Source organism: Pan troglodytes, chromosome 4, assembly GCF_028858775.2.
Source record: "Pan troglodytes isolate AG18354 chromosome 4, NHGRI_mPanTro3-v2.0_pri, whole genome shotgun sequence".
NCBI classification, from domain to species: domain Eukaryota; kingdom Metazoa; phylum Chordata; class Mammalia; order Primates; family Hominidae; genus Pan; species Pan troglodytes.
The window spans coordinates 4037603-4063841 of record NC_072402.2 but is presented as its reverse complement, the minus strand read 5'-3'; the positions used below and the strand labels follow the sequence as shown (position 1 = coordinate 4063841).

General features: G+C 47.7%; 2 long non-coding RNA genes across 3 annotated transcripts in view; both read left to right on the top strand.

The window, feature by feature from the left end:
- LOC104006326 (uncharacterized) overlaps positions 1–26239 on the top strand; it is a 351098-nt gene that overhangs the window by 135013 nt on the left and 189846 nt on the right. The gene's annotated exons all lie outside the window — the stretch shown is intronic.
- LOC107974604 (uncharacterized) lies at positions 22142–24933 on the top strand. Its single transcript, XR_001717440.3, has 2 exons — positions 22142–22392; positions 23666–24933. It is a non-coding gene; the product is annotated as an uncharacterized LOC107974604 (long non-coding RNA).

The window sequence follows — 26239 nt, the reverse complement described above, 5'->3', positions numbered from 1 at the left end:
AACAGCAACATGCAAATGAAGAAGTAAAAATTCCAGAGGAATTGTGAACCGGTCTCAGAGATAGAGGTGGGGTAGAGAAAGGCAGAGCAAACACTTGCGCTGTGCAGAGATGCTAAGGGTGGGGCTGGAGTGGGAAGCGTGTGAAGGAGTTCTGTGCCACCAAGTAAGTGAGAAGAATCCCTGTTTACGCTTCAAAGACCGAGGCATTAAAAATGCTGACTTGCCTTTTCATCTCAAAGATTTTTGTTTCTTTTCTGTTTGCTCATAGCACTGGGTCTCAGTGAGCTACCATCAGGTAAATAGACCAGAAAGTCAGTGGCTTTTCTGTGTTCTCAGACGTCTGTGTGCAGAAGAGTAACCTGGGAAATTTGTAAAAATGCAGAATCCTGGGCCCTGGTCCAGACCTACTAAATCATAATCTCCAGCTGTGGGACATGAGAATCAGGATTTTTATCCGGCTTCTTGGATGGGAAAATCTGACTGAACAGATCATTTTACACTTGGGCAGATTCAGTTATGGTGAATGATAGTAATTCAAATATTTGCAAATGTATGTAAACATTTATTTAATGTATTTAAAGACTATATGGAAAACCTGAATAAATAGATAAATAGAATGAAGGTAATCGCACATCTTTGTGTGGATACACCGACAGAAATGGTGATGTAGGTGTCCAGCAGTCTATTAATGATAATGAAACACACAGAGCTTTATGTTGTGACTCTCCAAGCAGCTGCTCACCTCTCATCCATATGATCTTCTCATGCAATGCTACTGGAGGAATCAATAAGGTTCTGTATGTTTGTAAAGTGCCTAGAACAGTGTCTCCTATCAAGGAAATGCTCAATAAATAACTCAACCGTTTTAGGGGGAAATCTATGATTTAATAGCAGGAATATAAACAGAAATCAGAAACGTATGCATGTAATTACATGAAGCAATGTGTGTGCTTTACAACATTTGAACAGGGTAGGTGATCAACATTGCTGTGTCACTGACATTACTATAACTGTTATTGTTTTTATTCTCCTTTTTCATTCCCACTGCCGCCATCTAATTTAAAGCCTCACCATCTCTCAATGGTTGGCTGTTAGGACCTGCTCGCCACCCCACTCTGTCCCCATTTCTCTGGGCCTTCAAGTTCTGTACATGCTAATCTAGTGGATTTGTGCTTCAGGAGAAGCTAACCTAAATTCACCTCTATAGCATGTGTGATATTACTCTCTTGCTCTAATATCTTTGTATACAAGCTAAAGTCTAATTATCATAAAAAAATTTTAGATTTTCTTACTTTTTCAAATACTCATACACCCTACATTTGGCCTCCGGACTCTTGTGCCCAAGAGTGCTGTCCTTCTGCTGCAAGTTCAGATCTCATAGCCCCTCTTCTTTCCAAGCTTCCCCATTCTTCAAGGTCCTCCTCAGCCTGACCTTCCCCCAAGGTTGTCCCAGGATTAAACCATCCTTGTCTCCTCTCTTCACTGGACAATCATCTGAAATGAATCTGCAAGATAGACTTTTTTTTTTTTCAAAAAAAAGACTCACCACTTATGTTGTTCTCCTGATTACTTTGAACTTTTGTTCCCTGTCTGTGATGACAGGGCCTGTCTCATTCTTTAATTTTTCCATTTCATCTATACCAGAATCTGAATGTATAGCAGGTGCTTAACATATATCATGCTTAATTTTTATGAGAACTTATCATTGTTGCTGACACTAAAACTCACACCAAATTTACAATCTGAGTACTGTTATTATTCCCATCTTTTAGATAAAAAACAGAGGCAGGCCAGGTGTGGTGGCTTATGCCTGTAATCCAAGCACTTTGGGAGGCTGAGGCAGGTGGATCATCGGAGATCAGGAGTTTGAGACCAGCCTGACCAACATGGAGAAACCCCATCTCTACTAAAACCACAAAATTAGCCGGGCATGGTGGCTCATGCCTGTAATCCCAGCTACTCAGAAGGCTGAGGCAGAAGAATTGCGAACCCGGGAAGCAGAGGTTGCAGTGAGCCAAGATCGCGCCATTGCACTTTAGCCTGGTCAGTAAGACCGAAACTCCATCTCAAAAACAAAACAAAAACAAAAACAAAAAAAAAACAAACAAAAAACAAAACACAAAAAACCGGAGGCAAACAGAACTTAAGCAGCTTGCCCAAGCTCTCAAATCAGTAACACTGTAAAGCTTAGATTCCAATCCAGACTTTAATTACGGAGCCTGGCATTTTAACATCTTTTGATTCATTGAAGCATTAATCAATCTGTGAAATCTTAATTTGTGTATGTGTCATGTGTTTACAGAGTCTTCTTTTTGCTCTGAGAACGGACCTGACCTCAGGGGAGCATAGGCTTGGGGGTTCTTTATAATAATAGCCCAACACATTCCTGCTCCGTTGTAACCCATAGTGTGTTTCACATTTCCTGGCCAAGGGTGAGCTTCCTCTGGTGATGCTGAAATAGAGTGAGGCACCAGGCTCAAACGAGGCCCCTGGGTGCTATTATCTCAGAGGCTGACTATGTAAGAAGAAATGGCATCCCAGCTTCTCATGTCACCTGAATGGACTGGAAGTCACAAAAACATCCTATGAATGACCACCCAAAGGCCAGGGATTATAGGAGCACACAGTGGGCCAGCAAGATGAACCAAACTTGCTTTCTTGCCCTGACAGACAGTATCCTCAGCAACCAAACAAAAGCCTCTCCATTGTGCCCTTTACTGTTGAGAATTAGGAGCTTGAACCCCTATTTCTCTCTCTTCTCCCAAAGAGAACTCTGAGAAATTGAGGAACTAGCCCATTATGATATTTGGATATGTTCTATGCACAGATCGGGCAACCCTGAGCTACTTTGTCCTGAATTCCTTGACCAGGCACCATTGAGAGTTGGTTGGTGTCTGTGTTGGACTATGACAAATGGTAGATTATATTTTAATTGAATCCTAAAGGGTCTCAAGTTAGGTCATGAGAAAGCTAAATTAGCATCATAAGCCTAATGAAAGTAACCTGAGCTCCTATTCTAGCTAGGCTGACATGTGATCATTAAAAAATAATTGGCTGGCTGCGGTGGCTCACGCCTGTAATACTAGCACTTTGGGAGGCTGAGGTGGGTGGATCACGAGGTCAGGAGATGGAGAACATCCTGGCTAACACAGTGAAACCCAGTCTCTACTGAAAATACAAAAAATTAGCTGGGCATGGTGGCGGGTACCTGTAGTCCTAGCTACTTGGGAGGCTGAGGCAGGAGAATGGCATGAACCCTGGAGGCGGAGCTTGCAGTGAGCCAAGATTGGGCCACTGCACTCCAGCCTGGGCGACAGAGCGAGACTCCATCTCAAAAAAACAAAAAAAATCTATCACTTTTGGTGCACTGCTATAGAGATGACAGAGAAGTACATAAGTAAATGTTTCATTTGATCCTGTTTTAACTGAATTTCCTTTTGGACTTTAAGCCATGCCCCTGTGCAAAGTCCTTCAGATGCTTGTTCTTGTTTATTGGGTGGAGGTGGGTGGCCTCCAAATGTCTCCGAACACTTCTGTGGTCTGACCACAGAAAGCTCCACTCTGCAGCTTCATCTTTAGCTACACCCCGCTCGACCCCATGAATCAGACAAAAATGAATGAGGCAACCAGCAGTGGCCTTCTCAAAATGGCAAGCGGCATCCCTACCTAGAAATGCCCATCACCCTTTGTTTACTACTCTCATGACAAGACGCAGCTGGTGGGACGAAAAGCCAGAACTCAAGAGCCAAGCAGTGCAGCCTCCCATCCATGAGCTGGTGTGGACTTGGGCGTGTTAACTCACCTCAGTTTCACCACAATATGGGGATAAAAATAATTACACCGCACAACATTACTCAGTTTATGCATGTAAAGCACTTAGAACAGACTAAAGCTAAGAAATGCTAAAAATGTGTTTTTACTACTAGGAGGCTCTCTTTGTTCATCTTCCTTCTGAGCACACACACATGCTCACACCTCCATGACTCTGCGCAGGTCAGTTTCTAGAAGTTTCTCATCCACATATCACTAAGGTGCCTAGGTCCATGCCCTGCATATGGTAGTAATCAAATATATAGAAATATGCACTCTTTCTATAAGAATTCAGTCTTTCTACAAGAAATACACTGACCTGGATTTAGATAGGTAATAACTAAATGGAGTTGGAAACCAAAAGTTATCTAGATTGTTCTTACCACCTTATGCCCTACCAACAAAAAGCCTTTTTGTTGTACATATATGCTTATTTTGTTTGTTTGAAAGCCATCGAAAATTTGTCAGCCTGCAACGAACACAAAAATGTGTATGGTAAAATGTATAGGTGTATTAATTGAAACTAGTTTATCCTTCTAAGCATTGCATCTGCTTCTGTAATTTAGGTAAATGCTATGATTAGTAGCTAACTAGGCCAAATCTAATAAGGATTATGAAATGTACCTGCCTTTGCAAAGGAGATTCATGGTTGTGTGTGTGTGTGTTTTAAGTTACCAATCCTATTTTAAAACAAAGTAGCACAGTCTATTTAAGTTTTTTTTCTGTCAATTTTTCTTGGTCTTTACTAGGTGACAAACATGTTAGTAATAACATGAAAACAAGAACAAAAACTATTCTACTTGAGGGGATAGGGGAGACTCTGTAGCTGAGTAGATTGCATTTCTTTTACATTTGCAACACTGGACTCTGCAAATTCTACTTACTGTGAATATTCACTCAGTATTTACTTTAAAACATAACATGATAAAAACAAATCAGACCAAACAAATATACAGAACTACAGTAATCTTTCCACTAAATAATTACATTTGTACTTGTGTATTCTAATTTTGATTTTTTTCTTAATAGTATGTGATTTTAAAATATTTATATGTTCAGATGTCTGATTACAAGTTTCTGAATAATTAGAAAGCAGAATGTTAGAACTATTGGTTTTCTAAGAGAACAGTAGAAATATGAAAATACTGTCTGAGGTGTTTACCATGAAAGCCCTTTGGAGCAAGCGCCTATATTCCTACATTATTTCCAAGATATTTGGCAAGATTAAAGGTCATCTTTATTTTGATATTATAGTTTTTGTTATTTTATAATTATTATTTATCAAAAACAACTTAGATCAGGTCGACACAAAGGAGAAGCCTATAGTGATCAAAATGCTGGTTAATATCAAACCTCCAATAACCTACTGCAGAAATGTATTTAAAATACAGAAGCAGTCCCCATCCTATTCAAATGACGATTGGTGGTGTTAGCACTGGGACCATGAACACCCAGAGTTGACTCAGATGGAAACCTACCAGCCCAGCTAATTCTCTCTAATTGACAGTTGTTTAATGATATCGTTTCCCCAATAGGAATTTTTTAACTTTTTTTTTCTGTTTCTATCTTGTTTGTCCTCACTAATTAAAGAAATGCGTCATGTTTAAAAACAAACAAAAAATAAATTGGATATGTTGGTAGAAAAATTAGCCAAGAGTTCTTGCCAAAAACCTGTGAGTGATTCAAAACAAGCAGTGCCCCCCCTTTTTTTTTGTTCAATAGCTATTTTAAGTTGCATGCTGAATAGGCATAACTTGGCTAAGAATAGGCATCCCCTAGTCCCTCTGAAATGCAGGGAAGTCTGTGCGGAACCGCGTGACTCTGCTGGGGCTTTTGCAAAGATTGATCTAAGGAGAGGACTGTCAGTTAAGACTCAACTTTCATTCTACGCTGTCTGCAGTTAGCAGCGGAGAAAGTTTAATTCTGAACTGTGAAAAGATTCAATAAGTCACCACAAATCACCCCGACTAAAGCCCAAACTGAGTAATTTACACAGCACTTTGTGATCTTCAAACAGTTTGCAGTGGGCAATTATTCATGCCCGCCATGGGGCCGCTGGGTCCCAGCTCCCTGTTTGTTCTAAGAGAGGTGTTTGAAACCGGCAAGAGACAACCAGGGGCTCAGAGATCACGGCTAATGTGACACCCCCAGGCCTAATCTTCTTATAGCACTGGGATAAAATAAGTATCCATTACAAAATCAGCCTTCATCCTGCCCCCTTCTGAGCCCGGCCACTCTGATAGCCAGCTCGGAGACAATTGCTCGATTCTAGACTTAATCAGGTATTAGGAGCCCAGGCAGGAGGAGAAGGGGCTAATCTCCATATTTAGTCCATCTGTACTTGTGGACCTGACTTGCCTGCCCCTGATACATCAAAAGGGTTTGGCAAAAATCAGATTAAGGCTGGAGAAGAGGGAGGGAGGGTCAAGCCGTGTAACAGCCAGTTTTTTTTTTCCTCCATGCTTTGGTTGTATCTACATTTATTACGACCACGCGGTTAATCCCATGAGCTCTCAATGCATTGTGCTTGTCTTTTCTTCTTTCTCCCCTTTTTCCACCAAAACAAAGTCATTAAAGTAAAATATTGCATTAATTATAAAAATAAGAGATGTGTGCACGGAGGGCCAGGAGAGCTGCAAACATCAGGGGCTCAGTGAACTGCTTGTGCACCTTCCTGGGTCTCTTGTCCACCTGGGAAGGGGCAGAGGCCTGATGTTTTCCAAGACCAAGACACACGGCAGAGAAGTGTGGAGTCGGAGGAAGAGAAGATGCTAATTATGAATCCAGGCTGCCGTGGAGCCGGGCTGGCGGCGGGCAGGTGCAGGAGCGGTGCGTTGACATCTGATCTCCCCGCACAGCCACCGTGCTGCAGAGCCCTACGATGGAGAACATACGGGATTCACCAATTAAACCAACTCTTGTTTCCTCCTTTAAAACATGCTGCCGCATTAGGCGAAATAAAGTTGGTTATGTCTTCCCTCCCCCTATGTGCTTTCGTCAGCCAGGCCATCTTGCCTCTGTGGCCCTGGCTGCTGCTCTCTGTACCCGGGTCCCTCCAGCTCGAGACGCGTGGACAGATGGGTGAGAAGAGAGCAAGAGGGATTCACACTCCGGCTGCTGCTGCTGTTGGCAATCACCTGCTGTTTGTAAACAGTGACATGTGGCCACCAGCCGTGTCCTTCAAGCTAGGAGAAACATGTGCGGCGCTAAGTTGGACGTGCAGACAGGCAACCTTGAGTGCTACCTACCTAATGAGGAGTACCTCGTACACAGCATGGCGATTCTCAGGCAGGGATGGAGAGAACTCGCTGGTCGGGGGCGGGAAAGGGGGTGCAGAAAAAGCTAAGGAAACTTTGTCAAAGGCGTCCCAGCTTCTTTCCTGGAAAGCTGACAAAGTCCCTTCTTTTCAGGCTTCTTACAAACCCCACTTGGGGCCGGAGGGAGCTGTGTGGCCGCTGGCTCCTGGCAGTTGAGCTCACCTCATTAAAGTGGATTAAGTCATGATGCTGAGAAGGATAAAAGGTGAAAAGCAAAGCACCGGGAATGGCGACCACAGCACCTCCGAGTGTCATTGTGTGCGGGTGCCATTATTGCCTGGCGCCCATGAGGCTTACACTTTTCAGTGCCTGTCTGCTGGAAAGATGGTGGTGATCGCAGGGACTGGCACCCCCTTGCAGCACCAGGAGGGCCTCCCCCACCCCCTGCACCTCTTTTCCACTCCGGGATGTTCCAAGACAAAGGTCCAGAGCTTGTGGACCCCCGAGGACACGGGGAGGGGGACTGGGCCATGAAAAAGTTAATAAATAAGAAGCACGCCCAGGCTTGCAAGATGGCAGTGGTGTCGGCAGTTGTGACTTGAGCCAGGCTGGGTCTCCAGCGGCCCTTACTGCACCGCACTGGTGAGTGCCGACGTTTGATGATAATCACAGGAGAGTAGAGGTGACGTGACAAGGACACTCAGGTTCCCTTGGTGCTGTGCCTCTGCCATGACCGTGTTTTAACAGGTGGCTCCGTCAACTGGGGCGGTGACACTCCCAGAGACTGGTGGTGTGGAGGCTTCCCATCAACCCAGTGGTACTTTTCTTCTGCTCAAATTATAGAAAATAAAGAAAACCAACTCCAGGTGTCAATAACTTTAAGAGCAAGAGATTAAGAAGTTCAAGAGGATTTTAGATTATTGGGAAGTCAGAGTTGACCAGGGTAGAGCCCCTCTGTGGCCAGGGCGGGACAAAGCAGACCAGGCGAACATTCGGAATGAAAATAAGGAGTTGTTGGACAACTCTCCTGACCATCCCAGGCTTCCCTTTACCTGGCTATAAACAGAATTACAAAAACTTGAGGGTAGGAGGACTTAAATTTCTTGGAAAGATTAATGAGAAAAATCCCTGGTGCTCATGCAGCATGCAGGAGGGTTGGTAGTAGCTGCAATGAACTGTGGTTTGGGGTTGTGGGATGTGTAGATGACTCCTCCCACCAAGGCTGTTCAGGAGACTCCCTCCCAAAACTGCTCAAGCTGCTAGGGCAAGAGTAAGATAGGCCCACCCTAGCCTCCCCAGCCACCCCAGCCTCCCCAGCCACCCTAGTCACCCCAGCCTCCCCAGCCTCCCCAGTCACCCGGGCCTCTCCAGCCTCTCCAGCCACCCCAGCCTCCCCGGCCTCCCCAGCCACTCCAGTCACTCTGGCCTCCCCAGCCACCCCAGTCACCCTGGTCTCCCCAGCCTCCCCAGCCACCCCAGTCACCCTGGCCTCTCCAGCCACCCCAGTCACCCCAGCCTCCCCGGCCTCCCCAGCCACCCCAGTCACCCCGGCCTCCCCAGCCACCCCAGTCACCCTGGCCTCCCCAGCCACCCCAGCCTCCCTGGCCTCCCCAGCCACCCCACTCACCCTGGCCTCCCCAGCCACCCCAGTCACCCCGGCCTCCCCAGCCACCCCAGTCACCCCGGCCTCCCTAGCCACCCCAGTCACCCTGGCCTCCCCAGCCACCCCAGCCTCCCCGGCCTCCCCAGCCACCCCAGTCACCCAGCCTTCCCAGCCACCCCAGCCTTCCCAGCCACCCTAGCTACCCCAGCCTCCCCTGCCTCCCCAGCCTCCCCAGCCACCCTAGTCACCCTGGCCTCTCCAGCCTCCCCAGCCACCCCAGTCAGTCACCCTGGCCTCTCTAGCCTCTCCAGCCACCCCAGCCTCCCCGGCCTCCCCAGCCACTCCAGTCAGTCACCCTGGCCTCTCTAGCCTCTCCAGTCACCCTAGCCTCCCCGGCCTCCCCAGCCACCCTGGCCCGTCCAGCCTCTCCAGCCTCTCTAGCCACCCCAGTCACCCCAGCCTCTCTGGCCACCCCAGTCTCCCCAGCCACTCATCTTCCCAGGCACCCCAGCCTCCCCAGCCACCCCAACATACTGCTCAGCTCCAGAAGAGCCCTCTTGAAAAATAAAGCCTTTGCTCCAGCACATCAGGGCATTTTTGTAAACAATAGAATAGGTTTACTTATAAATGAAAAAACAGTATATATCACTAGCAATTTGAGCTCCTAAGAATTTTCACTTAAACTATTGCATATCAAGGTGCCCTTCTTCATTCTCAGCAAAGGTGAGCTGGCATAGCTGGCTTTTCTTATGGGTATTTAGTGTGTGTTTGTGTGCATGCACGTGTATTTGTGTGTATGTGTGTGCGTGTCCATGTGTAAGGCTGAATCCATCCTGCCTCAAAGACAGCAAACCTTTTCATAATGACTGTGGAACACGTAGCCTTCGCCAGAGACGATGCTGAAGAGCTGAGTGCCTGCAGCCCCTCGTGCCATTTTCTGGTGCTCCCTCCCACCATCCTGTCTCTCAAACCCCCTTGCAAAGCCCTGGCTTCAGCCAGTGAACGTGACATGCTGAGATGCGCTGATGCCCAGGAGTGGGAAGCAGCCCGGCAGAGTCAGGCCAGTAAAGGAACCCTGAGAAAATCAACCAGAAACATGTGGACGCTGGTGGGGGGTCCCTGGAGGGCCGGATGCAGCTGCTGTTACAGAAGGAGGCTTTCCACCCTTGAAGCCTGAAGGCCTAGGAGACGAGAGAGCCTGGTGGGTGACCAGTTACCATTCTTGCCCCTTCTGGCAAGGAAGGTGGGTAGGCTGCACGCTTCCCATCTCTTCTTGGAGTAACTGTCAGACGCCTTTGGTGGGGTAGAGATCCTTAAACATCAAAATGGGCCCACAACACCGAGGCAAGATCCTCTCTCAGTTTCCCAGTGAGGGGCCCAAGTTCAGCACTCTGTGTCTCACTCCTCATCAATTACATCAACTTCCTTAAAGATGGGCAGCTAATGAGATCAGGGAGAGGGAATCCAACAGATTTCAGCACCATGTTTGTCCCATCATCTGGATTACATGGCATGTCCTTAGGCTCAAGGAAACTATTCATGTACGACAGAGGTTGGGCAGATCCCTGGGAGCCACCATATTTTGGAGGCCAGGTTGGCTCTTGACCACATGAGAAAAGAGGACTTGGACTGGAAGAGCCCTTGCTATAGCTGGGTCTGAGGTCCGTCTGCCTGTGGCTGCTCCCCTCAGCTCTCCTACATCATGGCCAGTGCCACAGATGGCCAGGACTTCCATCACCAGCAGTGTGCATGGAGTGCAGTGGGGCAATAGGTCCCAGTGAGGTGGGGCGACGCTGGAAAAACATGCCTCCCCGAGTGCCACGGAGAATCATGCCCTGCACCTTCGTCAGACTCTGCACCAGTGGACGGAGAATCATGCCCTGCACCTTCGTCAGACTCTGCACCAGTGGACGGAGAATCATGCCCTGCACCTTTGTCAGACTCTGCACCAGTGGAGAGGCTCTTTGGGTAAATGTAAATAAATGAAGTGTGAGATGATTCACGACTGAACTCCGGGCTTTTTGTAAGAAAATAGCGCAATTGAGGTCAAGCGTGTTGGCTCACGCCTGTAATCCCGTTACTTTGGGAGGCCGAGGTGGGTGGATCACTTGAGGTCAGGAGTTTGAGAGCAGCCTGGACAACATGGTGAAACCCCGTCTCTATTAAAATACAAAAATTAGCTGTACCTGGTGGTATGTGCCTGTAGTACCAGCTACTTGGGAGGCTGAGGCAGGAGAATCGCTTGAACCCGGGAGGCGGAGGTTGTAGTGAGCCCACATTGCGCCACTGCATTCCAGGCTGGGTGACAGAGGGAGGCTCCGTCTCAAAAAAAAAAAAAAAAAAAAAAAGAGTATAACGCAATTAAAAAGATTCCGTGATAACTGTGTATTTTAAAGAGTAAGTGTGAGTATAGGTAGAATCTTCTATATGTAACCAAGATAACATTAGAACTCAAAGGCAGATAGAATATAACCATGTGAAATATGAGAATGTATAAAAACACACACGTTAAAATAATGAAACTTCATATTTATTAACTAAGCACATTATTTCTATTCAAGGAATTTAGAACACTTCCTCTGCCTCCCATTTCCAGACCACATTATTAATAGCAGATGAGGAAAATGATAACAGTGTGTCGAGTGATTAAGTATTGCCATCACAGGCTGCGCAGTCTTTGTTGGCTGGTTCTGGCCGGAGCTCTGACATCATCAGTACCGTCTCAGGGATCTGTGGGTCCAGTCTTGAGCCCCGTCCATGTAAACAAAAGCAACAGTAGCCCCGGCCCAGAGCTGCTTGGCGCCTGCTGCAGGGACACTGTCCATCTCAGTGTATGACCGCTGCATTCCCACTTGGGAGCAATCTCGTCATTCGGAATGGTCCCGAGAAGCCAGGACTGCAGACTGGGAGGTGTGGAGGTGGAATGGGGAGCTGCACACAGCCTCACCAAGGCAGCTACTGGGCTGTGCAGCCTGCAACCTCCTACGCGTACAGGCAGGAAACCGAGCTTCTCACCACCTTTACAGATGCACAGGAAACAGGTAATTGTCCATTGGGCCTTGGATGGCTGAGAGTAGACACTGAACAAATAAAAGAAATATTGAACCTGAATTGATCTAAAAACTGCATATGTTACCATTCCTTCCCTGTGAAACCATCCTCATCTAATAAAAGAGCATGCCATGAGTATTTTTGCTCATGGAAAGCCCCCTTCCCTATCAATCCCAGCCCCAGGAGGTCTTCCTTTGGGAGGTGTGGTGGGTTCCCTCCATCTGTCACCCAGAGACAGGGTTTACTCCCTTCTCCGTATGCCCCCAAATGTCTTTGAGCTACACGGTGTCCCCACTGTTTGGCAGACATCTGATACACCCACCACCTTGTCCAGTGAATGCCTGTTGAATGGCTGAGTGTGACACTCATCACTCACCTTTCCCAAATCTTATTTTCTCCAAACAAGACTTCACAACTCTTAAGCCCTGAATCAACCAACAGAGAAAAGATGCACTGAGCCGAGAAGTCAACAGCAAATTAAAGGATTCTTTCTTGTTGGTTGACATATTTATTTATTTTTAAAAAGCAGAACAGAATCCTGGAAAATAATATTTCTGAACTAAGATTTTCTAAAAGTAAATGATGTGGCTCCACTTGAGACCAAATCCCGTACCCCACAGGACACTGCGGTGATGAAAGACTGAAAGAAGGTGGGACCTGGCGTTCCCATAAGCGGGGAGAGCTGGGCACCTCATCTCATCCGTAAGATCCCTCTGGCTTCAGAGCGCCCTCCTAGCTTCTGCCCAAAAGCAGCATGCTGACTGGCACCTCATCTCATCCGTAAGATCCCTCTGGCTTCAGAGCGCCCTCCTAGCTTCTGCCCAAAAGCAGCATGCTGACTGGCACCTCATCTCATCCGTAAGATCCCTCTGGCTTCAGAGCGCCCTCCTAGCTTCTGCCCAAAAGCAGCATGCTGACTGGTGCACACACGAGGCTCCCTAGAAGATGATCTCGTGAAGGAAATGTCTTCCATTTTTTCGGTAATAATGGAGCACTTCTGCCTCCTCCATGTCTACTGCCTTTCCTTCACAAAACAGAAGAGAAAGGTCAGAACTGATTTGGGCCATTGCCCTCTAAAGGAGAGAAGATGGTCCAGCATGCTGCCATGTTTCGGGACATTCCAAATGCCTTGTTGGAGGCGGGCGCTGAAGGAAACCCACTCATTTAATTCACCTCGTCATTAGCTCTGCCAAGGAGACAGAATCAGCTCTATGTCTTCATTTTGCAAACATGGAAATGATGTTCAGAAGGCTCAGAATATCTGATTAGGGCAAGAATGTGGAGAATGAAAGCACCGTGGGCCCAGGTTCCAGAGTTTTCCCTGAACAGAACATTAATGGAAGATCGTGATTCAGGCGGTGCTGGGTCAGCTCAGGGCCTCAGCTGATAGAGCAGTGTTCTCCCGGGAGCAGGGGTCCTGCAGGGGAAGTTATTTTTATGTGGATTTAGACACATCATGATTAATAAGAACTACGATTTTCCATAACCTACTATGCCCAACCCTGGGAGGGGTAAGCTTATTCCCACTTTGCATGTAGTGACATTGAGGTGCAGAAGGTTTGATTTGCTGTCCAAGGCCATGGGAACTGGGGAGGGGTTTTGAACACTTTCCTGCCAGCCTCTCCAAGGGAGGATTGCTGTTTTGAAATCTAACCTACCTGTCAAAAAGTGACAGTGCCATCGTGACGGAAAAGAAGTTACTCACTGTAAGGGAAGGATTGCTGGGGTTTCTTTCCGTTTTCAGGTCATGTTCTGGACATGGCTGTACCTCACCCGCCCACTCAAGGGTAGAGACAGCGTTCAGCACCAAGGGAGCCTGTCCAGCTCCTTTCTGGAAGGTGATCATTTAGCAGTCTTCAAAACGTTTTCAATCACCTCTTAATTGTTCACTCAATCCTCTGACTTCTGGGTGTGCAATTACCCCAGCCTCAAACTATCCGACTGTCCATGAACATATTTATAAAATGGGGAAAGCAGTGAAAAGCCAATACTTTTCCTGAGTTACTAGTTAGCCACTTACATGTAAGGTTCGCTGAGGGAAACCAGCTAAATAAAAATTGGCAAGTCCCTGAGTATTTCATGAGGACTCTCCATCGTGCCGGGTTAAAACAGTGATATGAGTCCAACTCCAGCCTCCATGTGCCGTGACCCTCTGGCTTCCTTAAGGCCTAGGAGCACGGGTTCCCTTGCTAGATGGTGGGGACAATAATCTCATGTAGCACACAGGGTCAAAGATGAAATGAGATGATGCATGCAAGGTGCTTAGCACAGGTGCCGAGCACTTTGTAAAACTCATTAAATGAGACCTATGAATATTGAAAGCAATAACAGCACTACAAATAATTTACCTACACTGCTGATAGTAATAAAGTAGCAGAGTGATGACATCAAGTCTTTGGCCAGGCACATCAGCAGGCTCCACAGGAGAAAATCAACCAGGCTTAGAAAGTTCCAGGGACCTGGCTGAGAGACTGCTTAGCGGGGGCTTCCCTCAGGGCAATACTGCAGGACCCAAGACTGTTTCTCCGCACAGTTCTTCAGAAATATGAATTTCTTTTGGCCTCACTCAGGAGCAAGTGAACAAGTTTGTTACTGAATGTGGTGAAAAATGTTCATCAATGTGTTTCTCACCATCTCAAGTCTTTAAAGCTAAGCTGCACAGTTAAATCCCTGGAGTGCAGATCTCCACGTTAGTTAAGCGTCACGTGTCCAGGGCCTCACTGGGCTCTCAGTGCCATGGGCCGTCTGTGTTGACTGCACTCACGCTGATGTGCACGTGGTCACGGCTGCAGCATCATGAACGCCACTCCTTCCTGTGCAGCGGGCTTCCAACGCGTCTGGAGACTCTGGAGGAGACTCCTTCCGATACAGCTGGAGAGTGTGCTCATTACAAGAGAGGGCCGTGCATGCCTTGTAGGTTTGTCCTGGTGGAAGGCAGCACCGAAACCCCTTTGTTTCTAATGAAATACAGCATTACGCACGAGGAATACGACCAGTGGCCCATCACACGTTCATCTTCAGAATACAGTAACCACCTCCATCTCAGAAGTGAATTTATTTTCTGTGTTGTGCTGAAGACACAACACAGAAGGCTACAAATTCCAGCTTTCCTCTCCAGCAAGACCACGCCGGCTCTGTGACAAGGCAAAGTTTGCACGGTGACAGAATCTACAGTGTGTCAACACTGAAGGACGACTTTGTGAGAAGGTCACAGCCTCGAATGCATTAGCGAGACCCGTCCTTCCGCGCCGTGGCCCCTCATTTTCCCCTTTTCTCCCCCAGCAGCAGCTGCATATTAGATGACTCCCGCTTTAAACTGTTAAGTGCTGCTGCTGCCGTTTTATCGGCCAGTCGCCAGTAGGCTCAGGGGAGAAGCGCTATCTCCTATGGCCATGAAAATTGATATTGAACATGGAAGGAAAAATCTCACAAGCTGATAGCAATTAGCTAAAAAGGATTTGCGGCTCCATGATTCATCACGCCAGGGGACCAAAGTCATTTGCAGACACTGCTTCCAGAGTCCCTGCGCACTCTGGAGCTGGCCTCTGTTTATCTCTCACACTGGGGTGTGACATTTCCTGCTTTCAGGGCCCCTCTCTAGAACAGAGGCTGTGACGTGGGGCAGTTCTCTTCCATCAAAGATGCTTTTGTTAGCAGGTGCTTGAGGTGGGACTCAGACTCTTAGTTATATTTTTGACATTCATGTAGGAAAATGGAAGATAGTTTCTTAAAGAGTTTGTTGTGTGTGTTTATTTGTTTCTTAGAGAATAATTTGTAACTCTGGGTCAGGAAGATTCCATCTAAATTAATTAATCAGAATAGTAGTGTTAAGGTACCAGAGTGCCTAGAGATTCTTTATTAGGACAAAACCGCTGGCCCAGGTAACTCCAGCATTTCATTCTCAACGTCTGAGTTGTGCTGACAGCCAGTGCCTTGGCTTCCATGGGCAGTGACTTACGTGGCACCCGTAGTTCTCCTGGGCAAATGCCATCCCTGGCTTTTGCTGAGCAGACCTGCACTCTGGGTCATTGATTCAAATGCTGCCAAGCCCTTCATGGTGGCAGCATACAATAGTCCCTCTCTTTCATAAATGGACAAAAAATTTGTTCCCTGCCTTGTCACGGATGCTGCAGACAATTATGCATCAGTGCTTGAGCATGCATTGAACACCTTTCCAGGTAGAACTGAGACCCTGACCTAAATGTGGCAGGTAAATGTTAAATGCCTTTGTGACCCCAGAGAAGAGGGGAGGGGGCACTTGAACTCGTATCACATAACACCAATCTCAAAGGAAAAGCTTATATATGTCTACTTTTTGAACTTTTATTTTAGGTTTTGGGGTACATGTGAAGGTTTGTTACATATGTAAACATGTGTCCTGGAGGGTTGTTGTACATATTATTTTGTCACTGAGGTATTAAGCCCAGTACCCAATAGTTATCTTTTCTATACTATTCAGTGTAACGTCATTGTGTATATATTTACATGGATACGTACACACACACACAAACTCATCAATGTTAAAGCTTCTTTAGAAGTACCATAAACAGGCAAGAGAAAGCCACACATAACCTCCTTACCAATTATGAAAACAAGACTAGAACAGCCATGCACTGTTTTGCTCTCCCCATTTGACTGGCACAGAACAGCACATCTGATCATACAAAGGATCATGCAGGACAAGGGGCCTCCGCCGATGGCTGTGCTAAGGCAACCACTAGCGCCTTAAGGTAACTCTGCGCCGGCCCCTTCCCACCACCCCCCGCCAACCCCAGCAGCCGTGGGCAACAGGGCTTCACATCCCTTCACAACTTGACCTTCCATGTACTGGCTAAGGAGAGTCAGTGGTCCAATGGCAACTGTCAGCACTGGCTTTATTTTGGGTGCCAAGCTAGCCCTTGTTTAACCTGCGTGTGTTTTGCCTTGAATGTTCTTGCTCACTCAAGCCACACTTTAGCCATGACTTTATGGTCAGCCGGAACTGCGTGTGACAGGCTGTGGAAAGTTTGGGATAGGAGAGAATGCAAACATATTACAAGCACTTAAAGACATGTCCATACTTCTGTGGAAGAGTGAGTTGAAAACCGGGATGGAGAGAGAATCGCTGTGTTTTGTAGGGTTTGGGGATTTGCTGCTCAGGCCAAGATAAGACTATTCTGGGCAGTTGTCTCCACATATAAGCGGTGCCTGTGGGACAAGTAGAAGGGAAAAGCTCCCTATTCCTTGCTTTAGACGGAAGACACTGTGAGGGCAAGGAGACCGGTTTCTAAGGCATCTGTTTGGCAAAACCAGAAACATTTCTCAGCTTGGGTAGTTTACATAGAGAAAGACGGGTGAATAACATTGAAATGGGGGCTTTCCTTCTAGGAACTGAACAGACATGCTCAGAACCAAAAAGAAAAGAAGGCAGGTCATGAAAGAATGTTCAAGGCCGGGCGCGGTGGCCACGCCTGTGATCCCAGCACTTTGTGGGGCCGAGGCGGGTGGATGGTGAGGTTGGGAGATCGAGACCATCCTGGCTAACACGGTGAAACCCTGTCTCTACTAAAAATACAAAAAAAAAAAAAAAATTAGCCAGGCGCGAGGGCTCACGCCTGTAATCCCAGCACTTTGTGGGGCCGAGGCGGGTGGATCGCGAGGTCGGGAGATCGAGATCATCCTGGCTAACACGGTGAAACCCCGTCTCTACTAAAAATACAAAAAAAAAAAAAAAAAAATTAGGCGCGGTGGCTCACGCCTGTAATCCCAGCACTTTGTGGGGCCGAGGCGGGCGGATCGCGAAGTCTGGAGATCGAGACCATCCTGGCTAACACAGTGAAACCCCATCTCTACTAAAAATACAAAACAAAAAAAATTAGCCAGGCATGGTGGCGGGCGCCTGTTAGTCCCTGCTACTCGGGAGGCTGAGGCAGGAGAATGGCGTGAACCCGGGAGGCAGAGCTTGCAGTGAGCCGAGATTGCACCACTGTACTCCAGCCTGGGCGACAGAGCGAGACTCCATCTCAAAAAAAAAGAAAAGAATATTCAAAACACAGTTGACTTCAGTATGATTGAGATGGCGCCTCATATGCCTGTGTTCCCAGGGCCCTTCTTGGGTCTATTAATTATGTAATCAATTAAATTCAATTTAGGTTTAATGCAGTGATACTATCCCTTAGTTACCAAGCAGTTGCTCTCATCACTTTTATAAATGTTAGAAATCAGGGGGATCGTTTGGGTAAGTGGCTCTCAGTTTCAGCATCTCTGAAATTCATCCCTTGAAAATTCTGCATGGACGGGCAGTCATGCAACAGCTGCAAGCTTCCGGGGCCAGCTTCTACCCTCCCATTTCTTCCTATGGCTCTTTCCCTCCCTGTTTCCCTGAATATTGGCCTCCTGTTTGAATGGCCCAAATGCATACAGTTTCTGCTAATTACTTCAAAAGTCATCCCTGCTGTTTGTCCAGGGAGTTTCGAGCCCTAGGAACTCTCAAGTACAAAACGTCCTCTGAGCTCGCCGGCCTGCCTCCTCTGCTCGCCCTTGTGCATCTCCTGTGTGCGTCTCCTCTTTGGACAGGCGATGCACTTGCTCATGACACCCTTGTTTATTTGGGCTTGTGAACCACTTCCTCTCCCAAGCCAAATATAAGCTCTGGGCCGGGCGCGGTGGCTCACGCCTGTAATCCCAGCACTTTGGGAGGCCGAGGCGGGCGGATCACGAGGTCAGGAGATCGAGACCATCCTGGCTAACATGGTGAAACCCCGTCTCTACTAAAAATACAAAAAATTAGCCGGGCGTGGTAGCGGGCGCCTGTAGTCCCAGCTACTCGGGAGGCTGAAGCAGGAGAATGGCGTGAACCCGGGAGGCGGAGCTTGCAGTGAGCCGAGATCGCGCCACTGCACTCCAGCCTGGGCGACAGAGCGAGACTCCGTCTCAAAAAAAAAAAAAAAAAAAAAAAAAAAAAATATATAAGCTCTGGACAAATGGGGCTCTTATCTCATCAATGTGTTCCAATTAGCGCACCAAATAACGCTTGTGTGTCTTCAACTCTGAGGTCAAAGAATTCTATGCAACATAGCTCAGGGCCAGGGCGAGATTGCATTACAGACCTTTCGTGAGAGCTGAGCTAAGTATCTGGATGTGTCCCTTACACAGTGTTCTAATGCACAATGCAAGTGCTGCTGAGTACAACGAGTGCTTAGCGAGCTGGCTTGAAGCTGCTGAGGGCTCACAGTCGCAGTGTTAGATGTGAAAACAGGTCCACGTATCCATTACCGGGAACTGGATCTCATGACCTTGGGTCTCCGAAAGGTCAAAAAGCAAAATGCAGAAGAAATATGTAAATGCAGGAGAGCTGGTTTGGGAGTACATCCAGGGCCGGGAAGAGTGTGGCTCTGCCGAGCACCGACAGGAAATGCGAGTACAGGGATAGGATGGCCTTCTGCAGTGCGGGAGTCCCGGTACACTTCCCAGGGTGGCCTCTTTGACCTTGAGAAGGCCCGCTCCCCACTGTCACTGAGAATTGAAGCTAAGAACCTAAAATAGCATCAACGATCACAGATGATGTTGGTAAAGTGGGCCCAGATCAGCTGGCACCTGGGCTGCAGGAGGCTAGGCCAGTCAACAGGGGACCCGTGATGTGTGCGGCTTTGCTCATTCTGTTCCCTGCAGGCATGCCCTTCCTTTTACAAACCTACATCTCCTTTGCTGTCTCAGTCTTGCCCTATGTCCCTTCTGCTCTCACCGTTTTGTGTGTGTGTGTGTATGTGTGTTTTGGGGGGTGCTTACTTACCATTTACTTCTCTTCCACATGAGTCAGTGTGCTAATCCCACAGGCCCTAACGTATTTAAGGGACCCTGGCTGCAGGGACGGGCTGGGTGGGCACTGAGCCACATGATCTGGGTTTGAACGCTGATTTCAATGTGGCCCACGGTGTGGCCTTGGGAGGTCGCATATCTCCTCTGCGCTCAGCTTTCTCACTGCAAATGGACCTAAGTGCGACACCTCTCTCCTAAAGTCCTGGTGTGAGTCACTTAGGTGTAACTGATATGGTCCTTGGAATGGTGGCATGTGAACCAGAGCACAGTGAGACACCTCTTCGTGAGGACGGAGCTGCCCCGCAGCTGGAATGGTGGCACATGAACCGGAGAACACTGAGACACCTCTTCATGAGGACGGAGCTGCCCCGCAGCTGGAATGGTGACACGTGAACCGGGGCACACTGAGACACCTCTTCATGAGCACGGAGCTGCCTCGCAGCTGGAATGGTGGCACATGAACCGGGGCACACTGAGACACCTCTTCATGAGGATGGAGCTGCCCCGCAGCTGGAATGGTGGCACGTGAACCGGGGCACACTGAGACACCTCTTCATGAGGACAGAGCTGCCCCGCAGCCTCCACGCCCAGGACGGTGATGAGCACACTCCAGAAGCACCAAAACATGAGGGGCTGCGTGATTTTTCCACCCAGGCCACACACTGTCAGCCTCAGCTCCAGACCAGGGTCAGGGCGGGTGGAGGGGCAGGGAGAGGGCTCCAGGGAGGCCATGGGGTTGCGTCCAGTCCTTCAGAAAGGCATAGCTCAGGAAGCTGACACCTCTACACCACACTGGGTCTTCACCCAGTGGACCCCGTGGCCTCCAAGCCAGCTAGGGCCAATACCAGCCTCATGCCCCCAGAGGCAGCCACAGGGGTGTTGGCCTCCTGTGAACGGGCATTGGGTCCTGAGAGGCAGGGTGAGTAGATCCTTGTTATGAACAGTCCTGAGGGCAGGTCATGAGGAGGTTCACAGAAGTGTGCTGTGGGAATGATGTGTTGGTCATACGAGATCCAGGCCTACTGGGCAAGACTTGTTTTCAGGGAGAAGATTTGAGCACTTGGGCTGGAACTGCATTGGTGCGAACCCCCGTGAGAAAGCCCCAGAGCTGGACTTGGGGGTGGGGAACGGTCATGGCAGGTGCTTTCAAAGCTGTTCCCAGGTGGCCCCAAGGTGGAGGCAGGGATAGCCACCTGCACTCCTAGATGCTCCAGGTCCTCACCCCCGTCACTTTCTTCCATGAGCTCTCGATTTCTGTGTCAAAAAATAAGTGTCTTGGTATCCTGTGGCCATGGTAGCAAATACCACACACTGGGTGGCTTGAAACAACAGGAAATTTTCTCAGAGTTCTGGAGCCCAAATGTCTGAAATCAAGGTGATGGCAGAGCCACTCTCCCTCCAGGGGCTCCAGGGGGGAATCCTTCCTGCATCTTCCAGCTTCTGGAGTTCCAGGTGCTCCTGGGCTTGTGGCTGAATCACTGTGACCTCAGCCTCCGCCTTCCCATGGCCTTCTTCCCTTTGTGTGTCCTCTTCTGCCTCTTTTAGGGAAATTATCACTGGAGTTAGGGTCCACCCAGATAGTCCAGGATGATTTACTCACAAGTTCCTTTGCTTAACTACATCTGCAGAGCTGCTTTTGCCAAATAAGGTCCCATTTACCTGTTTGGTGAGTTAAAATCTGGACGTGTCCTTGTGGGGCCACCATTCACCTCAGTACAGATGCCTTTAGAGGCATTTAAAAGTAGAGTAAATTTGAACAAACTGTTCCACAGAGTTAAGGGAGATGCAAATAATTCACAGCCTTTGACTCTAGAAAGCACACGTCAGGTGCCATGCAGCACAAAGGCAAGGAAAAGGCACATGCACTTGTCACAACAGTTTTCATGATTTATTTGATTTTTGAACAAAACCCCATTGTGTATTTTGACCAGCCTTATTTTTATTTTTGTGCATATAATATAAGCGTGACATAAATCATGGTGAATACCAGTGCTCTTTGCTGACTTTGCAGTGCCAATAAGCCTGTGTTCACAGAACGGGGATTGTCTTGGAGCTGCATTTATTTTATGGCTTTAAACAAACAGAGAAAGCAAAGTCTTGGTATCAGAGAGTGTGCAGGCATCCATGGCTCTGTGAGAATAAAGAAACATTCTCCTTCTCTGCCTCTGCTTGTTTCTCAGGCTCCTCATCATGGTGCCTGGTTCAGGGGGCCCCCAGGCATTTGTTGAATGACTATTTGTGGGGAATGAGTGCAAAGGAGGACTTAGGAGTTGGGGAAAGTGGTAGGAGCTGTGGTTGAAAAGCAGTTTCCTTTGGCCTTAGAAGCCTCAGGAAGGCAGTTTTTATTATACTCTCTGGAAAAGGAGGAACTTCAGAAAATTTTAAAGCAGAGAAGAGTCAGAATATTAATCAGACCCTCAAGTCCTTGTGTATGCTATGGGTTAAGCTGTGGACACCTGATCTTGAACTTCAGGCTTCCAGAACTGTGAGACGATAAAGTCCTGTTGTTTAAGTCACCCAGTCTGTCTTACCTTGTTGGGGCAGCCCAAGCAAACTCGTTGTGGAGACCTCATGGCTAGCAACAGCGGAACAGCACGTATGTTGGGAGATTGGTCAACACACAAGCATTCTAAAGCCCCTGACCAGGGACGGTGTGAAGAGGTTCAAGCACCCTGCATAGAGAAGAATGCCCACTTCGTTACCACTCTTTTCGAACAGGATTCCATGAATGCCGCATTCGCCAGCTTTTCCCAAGCCTCAGAGTATCTGTGTGTCTTTCATTCACTGTGAGGCCCTCTATGCAGCCCGGGACACGGAGACACCATCCAGTCCCACCCTGAGGGTCTCATGCTGGGAGAAAAACAATCTCAAAAGGTAGCATGCTCTATGGCTCCATTTATATAATATTCTTGAAACTACAAAATTATAGGGATGGGGAAGATTTGTGGTGCCCATATTTAGGGGTGCTGGGGGATGGTGGGTTCGATCAGAGGGGTAGTTGGTGCTATCCCAGTCCTAGATCTCAAATGTGATGGCCGCACACACCTACATCTGTGATAAAATGGCACAGAACTACACCCCTCACACTCCGTCATAGTCTTGGTTTTGACATTGTATAATTACATTGCCTGTAATCCCTTGGGCAAGCTGGGTGAGGGTACAGGGGACCTCTCTGTACTATCTTTGCAACTTCCTGCAGATCGATAACTTTTTCAAAACAAAAAGTGAAGGACAGAAAAAAGAAGCAATTGTGAGCCAAAGTAAACAGAGAAATAAACAAAAAAAATAAATTCTCCGTATGCATCAAGAGCTGATGGTCAGAAGATATAACATTCAGCCGCAAAGCAAATGGCAGGATGGTGTATGTGTGTTCATGTCCAATTTTAAAACATGTGAAGCCACAATGTATACAGTTTATTGGCAGTGCATATGTATAAAAAGCATTAAAGTGAGTAGAGGAATGGCCAATGCCACATTTAGCATGAAAGGGGAGGTGGGAGGAGAATGGGAAGAACAAAGAGGTCGACAAGAGAACCTTCAAAAACTCTGCTTCTTCCGGAACCCTGATGCACACATAGAAAAATGAGACAATTTAAAAAGCCAGTTGTTGATACAAAGCGTTGATTATATATTTCTCTTTTCTTTTCTGTAAACTTGAAATGTGTTATAATCTAAGAGAGAAAGACAGACAGAGAAGGGGCAGGCAGTCAAGGAACCGCATTTCCCAAATCCAGGCTGGGGGCAGCTGCCACAGCTTCAGAGGCAGCAAGCAGAGAAAACGCCAGCATTCTGTGCCTGCTGATTTAACTGCATTTTGCTTTGAAATTGAATGATAGATTTAGAGTGATTTCTGATTCAATCAGAAGAGGCAAGTGTGGAGATTGTGTGGGTTGAGTAGGAAAATAACAGAGGGCATACCTCTGCCAGCAAGCTGCAACTCCTGGTGACAAGTTCAAGGGAAAGGGAGCTTTGCCTGGGGCTCTGGGTTGAGAGTCGTGGCGGCATCAATGATGAGTGCACGGAGGGGCACGCAGCAGAAAGTGCCTACCACCTGCCAGCGAGGCACCTCTGCTGGGATGCCCTGCAAGTGTGTGAGGCCTGGTCTCCAGGTCCCTGTTCTCAGGGCATTTTCTCTTCCTGTTCTCAGTCCCGGGTTTGGATTTGGGGTGGCTCAAATTCAAGGAGCTGGAACCAAAGAGTATGAAACCAAGACGCAGCTCAGCATGCAGAGCCAGAGCTCTTCTCCCCCGAGAAGACGACTTCCCTGCATCTCCAGCTCCATAGGACCCCTCGGTTGACTCTCTTCAGCTTCTCTGCATCTCCAGCTCCATAGGACCCCGTGGTTGGTGCCCATCAGCCTCCCATCACCTCCAGTTCCACAGGATCCCATTGTTAGTGCCCTTCAGCCTCCCTGCATCTCCATCTCCATAGGACCCATGGTTGATGCCCTTCAGCCTCCCTGCATCTCCATCTCCATAGGACCCGCAGTGGTTGCACTTCAGCCTCCCTGCATCTCCATCTCCATAGGACCTGTGGTTGATGCCGTTCAGCCTCCCTGCATCTCCAGCTCCGTAGGACCCCGTGGTTGGTGCCCTTTGGGCAAACATCCCATCAGCGTGGGCCACATTTATTCCACTGAATGAAGAGCATTTTCGTTTTCCGATCATGGACTATTAGCTGTGGGATGCACCAAATAACCCTTTATTTCAACCCTCCTGGTTTTACAGAGGGGGTAGCTGGGCTTTAGGCAGTGGAATGATGACACCTTGGTGGCAACACTGGCAAAGGGCGAAGGAGGCTGGGGCCCATGACCTCCAGGGGCTGTAATGGCCATCTGACCTCTGAGTTCAGTCACATATGCAGAGCCCAGCATGACTCCCAGCAGCCTGTCCAGAGGAAAGCTTGATGAAGAACTTCATAATACCATAGAACTCCATTTTAAAAGCAAAAATATGTTTCTTTTAAATAGCCTATGATTAAATGTTATTTGATTTAAAAAGAGAGTGTACTGCACAGCTACTGAAACAGAGTTTAGGACTTTTGCAAACAGATTCTAGAGAGGCAGTTCTCTGAAGACTGACCCTGAGGCCTCCAGGCCACAGCCCTTGAGGACCCGAGGTCCTGTCATCTCCAGCAGCCACGCAGGGAAGCTGGACACAAGGCCTGTCCCAGCTGACCTGTGGGCTGACCGCAGCCCTGGCTGACACTGTAATTGCAGCCCACATGGTCTTCTGGGCCGAGGACCCAGACAAGCTGCATCCGATGCCTGACTTACAGAAACTTCCAGATAATAAGTGTGTGTTGTTTTCAGCCACTAAATGTTGGGGTAGTCTGTTATGCAGTAATCCATAACTAAGACAAAATTTAACTCGAATGAGGTTTAAAAATAAAACATAAGTGCATATACTAAACTCATTTTCTTCTTCCTAAATTAACTCAGAACTGTTCACAACCATAACAATGTGTGAGAATGGTCACCCAATTCTACATAAGGTTCTGTCTCTCTGTTACATCTTCTGTACATTGGATATTAATACTATTCCACTCTCTGAATGAAAGAAATGCCCATATTGATTACAAAGCAGTGAAAACACCTGAAGAACTATGTTCCCAGGTGGCTTTGTCAAAAATCACAGGGACTGATTTGATCTGTTGGGTGGCTTCCAGTTCAGCTTATATCGGACATGTGATGTCTAAGTATTTTATGTAGACCCAGAGGCCCTTTTCTGAATTACAGAGCTTTTGCAAACACTGAAATAAATACATAGAAATACTGAAAAAATTAAAGAAAACATTTCTACCTCCTGCAGTTCACTTGCAACTTGCTGCTGGGCTGAGCTTGACAAGTATGCAAATATACATCCAATTGCAACCACACAGCAAATTTCACAGGGTTTAGAGTTTCTTATCAAAAGGTGTGCAAAGGATTCTGGGCAGTAGATCAAGCAGCTGGTGCTGACAACCTGACTTTGCTCATTTTAGCTCTTATAAATTAGATGTAAATAAACAAGCCTATGGGAGAGAATGTAGCTTGATTTTTATGGCTGGGTGTCTTGAGTCTGTGATTGAGACCATGAATAGCTGGAGGGCAGGGACCCCTTTCTATACCCCTTGGCAATACAGGAGCAGAGTGTATTGACTCACTCAGGGTGGTGCCCATGGCTGGTATGAGGCACTGGCTGGGAGTAAGCAAGTATGTCTTCAGATTTAGAATGAGGAACTATATTATTCAAATCGTCCCTGGGGAATTTATCCCTGGTTCTAGCTTGCTAGGGAAGGGGCCAGAGTCAGGGAGGAAATGTATATGACAGCAAACTAAAAAAGAAGCCACAATGCCAAAGAGATCTGGGAGACCCGATTACGCACCTATGAGTACAATGGCCATTCCAATGTAGGTCCCTCAGAAGCCAACCCTGAGACAGGGATTGAGTGCTAGCAGATATTTTAGGAGGTAATCCCAGGAATCAACAGTGGCAGTGTGAGCAAGTGATACAGGGTAGGGAAGGGGTAAGTTGAGAATGCCCTAATGGGCGGGTGAACACTGTGGACAAACAGAAGCTCAGTCCTAATGAGAGCCTCGGGGCCACCCCATACAGCACACTTAGAGTTTTCTATCCATGGTTCGAGGAAGCTGAGGTCTTTATAACCACTACCACTCATCATTGTTTGAGGGCTGCTCCTAGGGAAATTAATTCCCTTGCACCTCTAGCACGCTTCTCAT